The sequence below is a fragment of the Berghia stephanieae genome, chromosome 5 (genome assembly GCF_034508935.2).
Source record: "Berghia stephanieae isolate SIO BIC M18660-M18661 chromosome 5, UCSD_Bste_1.3, whole genome shotgun sequence".
Classification (NCBI taxonomy): Eukaryota; Metazoa; Mollusca; class Gastropoda; order Nudibranchia; family Aeolidiidae; genus Berghia; species Berghia stephanieae.
In genome coordinates, this window is record NC_088364.1 from 67,882,018 (window position 1) to 67,889,517 (window position 7,500).

Below are 7,500 nucleotides of genomic sequence, written 5' to 3' on the forward strand. Positions count from 1 at the left end.
ATTAAGATGATGAAATTTAATGAAATTAATGTTCTTAAAAATAAATAATGATCACAGTTACAAATGATAACGACAATATTACGTAACTTCTGTGATCTTGAGGGTAATGTTTTACGGACTTGTGAGGTCCTATTTCCAGACAGAGGGTACTTTCGGTAAGATCCGGACCCGACAATCTCGACAGCATGTTGGTGGAAAATGTGACCAATTAAGCTCAGGCGTCTTGATAGTGGAATTAAATAATGGAGTTTCCACCGAGTCCCGATAGGAGATATACGTGATAGGAGGAGTGGAGTGGTCTGGCGGTCAAGGCATAAGTTGTTGAAAGAAGTGAGTAAAGAAGATTAAATCTATCAGCTTTTGTAATAAGTGGCTACTCGACAAAAGGTAGAGAGAAAAGTATTCACTAAATTGAAATGCGTGATGTGTTCAGCGCTGGAAGGCTGCTTTTCACAGAACTCTTAATTTATTTACCAACTATTTTTCTTAGTGCTAAAATTACAAAGTAATAATTTCACATCAGAAAAAATGACTCTGATGTTCCTATCTCTTTATTACAATAATATTGATACCACGAATGACAAAATCGCCCCACAAATAAGGGAGTTATAAATTATTCATAATATGTTTGAAAGTTTACATTAATTGTTATCAAAGTCATTTTTCATTACCAAAGTCGTAATTTTTCCCCGATTTTTATCAAACAAAGTGCAATGTCAATGATTTTCACCCGCAAATAAAATAGGATCCAAATCTCAATTTCTACAACATATTTTATTGTCTGTCGGCAAATTTATAAAACTCAAAGCTGAAAACATCCTGCGACAGTGACAGAGCCTGTCATTTCCTTCACAACGATTGGATTTTACTTACTGAGGCCAGTCTTGCCCATGAATATTATGCCGTTGTCGGTTTTTGTCGAGTTAAATTAATATACAAGGTGTTGCTATTGGTTCTTGGTTGTATATTTTTACATGTTTGTACATTTGCATATATATATATGTATACATTGTCGCCATAGATTCTCAACTTTGTGTTTATACATTTTTATGCATGCCACGTCTGAAAACAAATTTCCATTTTTTGGATGAATAAAGTATATATTATTATTATTATTATTATTGTTATTATTATTATTATGTTTATTATCAAAATGATTGCATTTTGCGTCTGATTTAAGTGTTTTCATTTCATATTCAGAGGATTTCTTATGACTTTGTGCTGCTTTTGACGAAATTTCGTGGATTTTAAACAATTAATTCAGCAATATTTTAAAGTTTTGTAAATTTTTGCAAGGATTTTATCATCTATACTCACTCAACCCTAACACCGACTATATCCGTTGTTTACCCGGGTTACTTTTACTCCATGCCTATTTATTACATTTTTCTGAGACAAATTATAGGCGTAGTATCAAAGTTAATGATTTTAGTTTTTGCATGTTAATGGTAGTTGAATAAAACTATCTATGCACATGCTCATTTTTAATACATTTTTTCCCATTTTGAAAAGTAGCAAATATTTTCTCCAGGATTGAGTGAGCTAGGACCATTTTTGTTTACATTTTACGATTTTAAGGAGAAAAAAAACCCAGTGAGCTATTTTAATCTTATTACAATGGTCTACGATGAACATCGAAAATGACAACACCTAATTATTGTTATAACTATTCACCCAATACCGACGTACAATACAATTAATAATACACCAAATTTAGAATAGTGAACATTTTGAGATCTTTTGAATTATTCAAGGCATACAGAAAAATAACAAAAAGAGGAAATAAAGGTGGAATGAAACAAATACAAAAACAAATAGAAACCAAAGAAAACATAAAAAACAACTCAGTCAAATTAAAATGCAATAATTTAAATTCTACTAATAACAATGACGGAAGGCAACGGAAAACCACCGTCACTAACAAACTTTCCCGATCACGTTGAACATTTCAAACTGGTGCGAAATTAAACAATCACATTGGCCACGTGGGATATACGCACATTAAACCAGTTAGGAAAATTTGAGAACGTTATTCAAGAAATGAAAAAGTTCCAAATTAATATCCTTGGAATCTCAGAAACGAAGTGGAAAGTAGAAGGAGTAGTTAAAGAAGATGATTATGTATTGTATTATGCAAGTGGAAAACTTCATGAGAAAGGAGTTGGAATTCTTTTATACAAATCAATATCAAAGTGCTGTTTAGATCATGTTGCAATCTCAGAAAGAGTTATTTTAGTGAAGTTCAAAGGAACCCGTTTAATGTAATATTATTCAAATATAATACGCCCCAATATCAGACAGTGACGAAAACACAATTGAGGCATTCTATCAAGATATGGAACAGGCATAAAAACAACGTAAATCTGATGAAATTCCTTTAATAATTGGTGATTTCAATGCAGAGGTTGGTAACGAGAGAGTTGAAAATATCGTTGACCCCACGGACTAGGTAACAAGAATGATAAAGGTGAAAGACTTGTACGTAAAATAGGCAATTTGATCAACGAAAATGAAGACATCAGAAAATGAAAGCAGTTGGCTACCAATGCATTCAACCAACTCCAAATTTATGGAATAGAAATAACATAATCAGTGAGAATAAACGAATACATAGATTTCCGAGGCACGAATTATTCCGATATTGACATATAATTGTGGAACCTGGGGCCTCACAAAAAAGGACTTAGAAAGTCTCGATTCATACCAGCCCAAACAATTACGTCGCGTAATCAGAATATATTGGCCAGAGACAATTACAAATACTGATCTCTATGACAAAACCAGGGTCCAACGCCTGAGTACAATAATAAAAGAACAGCGATGGAGGCTATTTGGTCACATCTTACGTCGAGAAGATAACATCCCAGCCCAAATTGCAATGACAGAATATTTCCTTCGTGGCAACAAATATGAAGGGAGACCACCAACACCAATAGTAACTACCCTGAACCATATCAGACATTTCTGGATTCAGATGAGGCCGAATTAATCCATGAAGAACTAAGATATACTGCCCTCCGTACTAAAGTCACAACAAGATCTTGACAGCCTCAAAACTCTGGCCCAGGACCGTGACCAATGGAAACAATTAACAACATGGATGGAGAGAGCAGCTATACTTATCGACCATGACTGAATCACACAATTCTCAGCAAGCGTCATTCGGACTGCGAAGCTTACTACTACTTCACTACTACTACTACTTGTGGACTGGTGCAGATTGGAAAACCTTACGATTGTCAATACATGGTTTAAAAACCACGATAGAAAGAAGTGAACATGGATAAGCCCAGGTGGCTTTTTAAAAAATATGATAAACTTTATTCTGGTCCAATATCGATTCAGAAATATCGTAATCAACACAACAACTATTCCAAGCGCAGATGTAATAGTGACTACCGACCTGTCAAGGCCACGATAAAAATAAAGCTTAAACAAAAACTGCAATTAGATATATTGAGAATTAACGATCAAATAAAAAATTATTACGAAGAATGCGTGAAAGAAAAAAGTGAAAACTTGACCTCAGATATAGACATAGATGAGTACTGGACTCAAAGCATCAAACTGCATCATAGAATTTGCAAGAGAAACTGTTCCATTTGTGAAAAAACAGGATCCAAAACAAAAGGGGATGGATGTTGACAAGATCTTGAAACTGATGAATGAAAGACAAAAACTAGAACGCAACAGCAATGAATATAAATAAGCTAATGAGATTATAAAACGTGAGTGTAGGAGAGCAAAGGAAGATTATATGGAACATGAATGTCACAGAATTGAAAGACTAAAACAATCTAACACCAAACAATTCTACCAGCCAATACAAGATCTAAGTGGAAAACAACCAGCCATGGCATGAGAATGAGTTAAAGACGCAAACGGTAATATACTTATCGACAACAACGAAATTTTGGAACGTTGGGTAGTATACATAAAAAATCTTTACGCGGATGACAAAAGAGGGACGTGCTTGGGTAAAGAAATCTCTACTATGAACATGCGTCCCCAGATTATGCGAGAAGAAGTTGAAGCTGCTTGCAAAAGGATGAAAAGGGGGAAAGCGGTAGGCCAAGATAGTTTCTCAATAGAATTGATTGACGCCCTCGACGATCTGGGAATAGACACGGATGGCATACTCTCCAGAAAACATGCAGAAAATTTTAGATATACCGGTGTGCTGAAGTGAACAGATGGGCCTGAATCTAAATGTTAAGAAAACCGAATGCATGGTTGTCTCAAAGAATGACAACAACACGATCTTCCACTTATCAAACAAAGAAGAGACCATCAAACAAGTAAATAAATTTAAATATTTAGGCACTATCATTACCCACGATGCACGTGACATAGAGGATATAAAACAAAGAATAGCAATAGCAAAAAACGTGTTCCATAAAATGCGACCAGTTGTGTCAAACGACAACCTAAAGTTGAAGACAAGAATGAAAGTGGTAGAAACGTATGTTATAAGTACCCTTTTATACGGTTGTGAAACGTGGACGCTTGACAAAGAATGTACGAGGAGGTTAGAGGCATTTGAGATGTGGATGTATAGAAGAATGTTGAGGCTATCATTAGACCTGTAAATGAGCTCTATAAAAATTGACTGAAACTCTTCGACAAACTGAAGATTCAATTATTTTTTTAAAAAATAAGGGCATCATTGGAGAGGAGAGTGATAAATACAATATATCAAAATAGTGGGTGTTATTTCTTACTGGAAGTCTGGAAGTATGACTGTCATAATAGGGAGTTTAATAGAAATTCTAAATGTACCTCACACACTTGAAACCAATGTCATATGAAAGAGCTGGCAACACAGATTACAAAACAGTTTGAATTTTGTTTCTATCTTGATTAGAAATGTAGTTACGGCAGTTCAAAGTCTGAAATTCAGACCGATTTTTACCCCAAAATTACCATTGCAAAGTTGTGACCGAAATCGCGTGATGTTAATAAAAAATGATTAAAACAGTCAATATGGAGTTCTTATCATATATTGTATACCAAAATGTTCGTCTTATCGAGGACAATGCATTTACGTGAATAAAGAGGAAGATAAACATTTCAAATTAACACATTTATTACATAATATGTCGCTAATGTTACATAATCAAAAACTCGGCTAGACGTAAGAAACAATTTGCTCTATCACTTTTGGATTTATCCCCAATATCTCACTGAAACAAATTGCAAATAATTACCCTCTTTTAATTAATACATGGAGAGAATAAAAAAGGGTTTGAGAGTATTTAAATGAAAAGATATAAACATGTTGTGTAATGACATAATGAGTTTATTTTTACCTATGGCAATTTAATTGCATATAAATAACATGGTAGATTGAAAAAGTTCAAATAAATTGAAACAGATTCCCTATTATAATTAGAAGGAAAGTTCTGGCTTTTAATACTTTAAAAAATTCTGCTGAACCACTTTGGGTTTATTGCTATTACATCATTTGAACTGACAATTAAAATAATTTTATCCCCCCCCCCCCCCCCTTCTCTCTCAATGTATGGGGGTGTCAAAACTAATAGAACTTCTTACGATAATAATTATTAAGGCAAGGCCTTTAGAATATGGATACAAATGATAACATATCTAAACATATGGGAAAGAAACTTGATGACTTGATGGCAAAGTAAAATTAAATTAAATTAAAGCAATTGGTATTTTTAAAATATCGATATTATTAATATCGGATTTCATAAAGAGAAGAAATATACGAACCTTTAAAAGAAAAACTATAAAATGCCTATAAATAAAGTTGGAAATTATGTATTCAAAATAAAAACATAGTAAATAATAGTAATGAAAATCTTATGGACTAAATTTAACATAATAAATAACTAAATTTAAAATATCGATATGAATATCGATATCGACCGGCAGCCATGATGAGAAGATAATGTAAACAAGGCATTTCGGCGCAGAGTTAAAAGGTGACTGCGCATCGATATAGAGCCCTGAAATTTGGCATGAATAAAGTTTAGATGTTATTCTAAAAACAAGCGTTTAAATTTTAAAAACACACGCGGTAAATAAAAAAATAAATGCATTTGAAAATTGCCAAATTTTAACTTCATATAACTTCTGGAATTATTAATGGATTTGTCCTTAATTGGCACCATTTAAAAGGAAATTGAAAGACGAAAATAATGATACCAAAATATCTGCGATATTCCTCTTTATAACGAAGTTATGCATCTTTAATTGAACCCCCCAAAACGCGAACGGCAATTTCCAGTCACAACTTTCCTATGGGCGAGTTGGGTCAAAATTTGACTGCCACTGCTGCTGCTCACTAAACTGCCTAGTCATAATTTGATGTAGAAGGAATGCTAAATAAGCATGTCATTCATATAGGTAAAGATGACTTCATCAAAGTCATATTCCTGCCTCTGGAATTTTTTTGACATAGAAAAATAATCACCATTATCATCTTTAACTTCTAGCCATGACCAATTGAATTTATTCCTCACGGAACTCACATCTTTATCGATGCTCGACAAGTCTGAATTGCGATCCACGAACAGCTCAGCCATTGTGAGAACATTAGAATAATGTAGCAATGAGCAAACTTGATTTTCAATCAGTAAATGACAGAGAAAAAAAACTTAAATAAATATGACTTCGCTTCAGGCCAATACACTGAATTAAGTAGAAGTGAATTATCAAGAAGAAACTTCGGCAGGCGTAGCGGAAAAATTCAAAGAATCGAAATGAAGGTAAATCGCCACAAAACAGCAAGCTCGCTTGGGCTTGAGCAAAACAATGCCAGAAAACGTCCTGATTTGCACGGGAATTAATTAGGCTACTTACCATTGTTCCTTATGATCAGGTACTCAATCAGTGAAGAAACGGTCAACCAGTTTGTTTACAACGTGAGGCAATCGAAATGTGCTTGTAGCAATCTATCCTAACTTTCGATTTGAAGATGTCTACATAACGGACTTTCGGCTTTCGCAATTTACTTTATCATAGTTTTGAGACTCGAAGGGTAAATGTGGTCAATTTTGGCTTAGATGAAACAGTGAAATTTATCGCTCGGTGGCTCAGTTAAAATTGGCTACAGTTGGGATCACGACGGATTGGAAAGTGAAAAAATAATTTAACGAAGGATGTGTGAAAATACCCAGGGAAGTGTTCAGACACGCCTTTATAAAAAGCGTCGCTTTGTCTTGGCAATATATACATCGTTAATATAAACGGTCCCCATGAGCTATGCGTAGCGCTGTGGAACACTCCTAATTATTTTACGGTCATTCGACTACGATTTGTGAATTCTTTCTTTTTTTATTTCTTTCTTTCTTTCTTTCCTTTTTTAAATATTTGAATTTGACAAATTGACTGATTTCAGTTAATTGACTGAGAATTTACAGGTCTAAAATTATCATAGACAGAAAGGTATACGAACGAGGAAGTGTGGGAGAAGGTGAGAAAGGAAAGAATATTGATCGACACCATCAGAAAGAGGCAGTTACGGTTTCTGGG

General features: G+C 34.1%; 1 protein-coding gene across 1 annotated transcript in view; it reads right to left on the bottom strand.

The window, feature by feature from the left end:
• The window catches only part of LOC144973482 (uncharacterized), a 28,394-nt gene that overhangs the window by 20,342 nt on the left and 552 nt on the right, over positions 1–7,500 (bottom strand). The gene's annotated exons all lie outside the window — the stretch shown is intronic.